Below are 2,108 nucleotides of genomic sequence, written 5' to 3'. Positions count from 1 at the left end.
TCCTTTGAGCCACAGGCGCCGCCCCAGGGTTTTTCCATGTACTTAATTTTACCTGTAGGTTTTATACTTTCAAATATTGTCTTTTGCATGTTAGTGTTTTTGTGTTGTTGTTTTGTTTTTATATTGTAGAACACTCTTTAGCATGTCTTGTAAGGCCAGCATCTGGTTGTGAATTTTCTCAGCTTTTGTTTGTCTGGGAAATAATCTTATCTGTTCTTCATATTTGAAGGATAGCTTTGCTGAGTACAGTATTCTTGGATGTCTGCTTATTTCTTTTTAGCACTTTGAAAATGTCATCCTGCTCACTCTTGACTTGTATGATATTTTATGAGAAGTCTGTTGCCAGATGAATTGGAGCTCCTTTATATGTTATTTGCTTCTTTTCTGTTACTACTTTTAGGATCCTCTCTTTGTCATTGACCTTGGAGAATTTGGTTATTATATGTCTTGGGGTAGTCTTATTTGAATTGAATCTGTTGGTTGTTCTCTGATTTTCTCGCACCTGTATATTCATGTTTTTGAAGTTTTAGAAAGTTTTGTGTTATTTTGTCTTTGAATAAGTTTTCTACTTCTTGCTCTTGCTCAACTCTCCCTTGAACACCAATAATTCTAAATTTGGTCTTTTGAGGTAATTTTCTGTATTTTGTAGGTAATTTTTTTCCTACTCATTCATTTCTTCTTTCTCCTCTGACTGTGTATTTTAAAGTTGTCTTCACGGTAATTCACTGATTCTTTCCTCTGCTTGATCTATTCTGCTGTCGAGAGGCTCTAATGACTTTTCAGTTCAGCAAATGTATTTCTCAGTTCCAAGTATTATGTTTGATCTTTTTATAATTATTTCAGTTTCTTTTAAAAATTTCTCTGATAACCCGGCATCTTTGGTTTAGGGGAGGCCTCTCAGGCAGCTCGATTCTGGCTCAGGCAGCATGGCTGAGAAGCAGCACACAGGGGACTCCAGAGTTTAGCTGGTGGTTCCCCAACTCCTTCGATGATAGTCCAAGTACAGGTCTTGGACCTTGTGAATGGATCTTGGTGGCTGATTCATTCTTATTCCTGGTATAACTTTCCCACTATTAGTATGAATGTTCATAAGGATTATAAAAGAGTATGAAAGAGCTATCATCTTTAGGTTGCACCGCATTTTACAAGGAAGAAATAAAAGACCTGTTTTTTTTTTTCTTTTTTATTCTGCCGTGTACTGACAGTTTCAGCAAAGTGGACATGAGAACTATTTCCTTTGATATTCTTCCTCAGGAGATCCTCACTAAGGATTCAGTGACAGCACAGATGATGTTAACCTGTTCAGAATGCAATCCTAGTTGTGGAAAATATCGCTAACATTGACTTAGGAACCTGTCTTTTGACACAAACTCCTCTGAAGAACGTTTTGAGCAGCAAGAATCTCTCTCAGATCCTTTCAGACAGAGATGACATTGCACACAACATGCAGTGTATTCTGGATGACACCACTGATGACTGGGCAATGAAGGTGTAGCATGTCGAAATTAAGGATATGAAACTACCTGTGCTGCTCTGGAGAGCTATGGCTGCAGAAGCAGAAGCATATTGGGAGGCCAGAGCCACAGTCATTGCAGCTGAAGAAAAATGAATGCATCCATGGACTTAAAAGAAGCCTCTGTGATCATCACTGAATCTCCAGGTGGTTCTGCAGCTTAGATACCTTCAGACACTGATGACCATTTCTGCTGAGAAAAACTCAAGGGTTATCTTCCGTCCGCTCATGGATATGTTACAAGGCATCATAGGGGCAATACACTGAGCCACACAGACCAGCACAGTTGAGTTATACCCTTACAAGAATGAAGTGGGGGAATAAATTTGCCTTTAACCCATAAGGAAAAAGTAGGGCAGGGAATCTTGAATATTCTCCCTCCCTTTCCTTCTCCATTTGTCAAGTATGGTGTTCTTAGGATGTATAGTAATCATAGAAGCAGATAAAGGAATTGTTAGTTCATAAATACTGAGAAAGACCGAAATACTGGTGATTTATAGGAGTGATCTATTATTCTTTATAAAATTCATATTGTTAAATTATTATGCAGTACGTTAAATCTACTTCTTTTGACTTACATTGAGTCATTATGAAC

General features: G+C 37.9%; 1 pseudogene; it reads left to right on the top strand.

The window, feature by feature from the left end:
• Positions 1 to 926: 926 nt before the first annotated feature.
• On the top strand, positions 927 to 1,780 carry LOC128576924 (stomatin-like; annotated as a pseudogene).
• Positions 1,781 to 2,108: the final 328 nt, after the last annotated feature.

The sequence above is a fragment of the Nycticebus coucang genome, chromosome X (genome assembly GCF_027406575.1).
Source record: "Nycticebus coucang isolate mNycCou1 chromosome X, mNycCou1.pri, whole genome shotgun sequence".
Classification (NCBI taxonomy): domain Eukaryota; kingdom Metazoa; phylum Chordata; class Mammalia; order Primates; family Lorisidae; genus Nycticebus; species Nycticebus coucang.
This window is presented reverse-complemented; position numbering and strand designations above follow the sequence as displayed.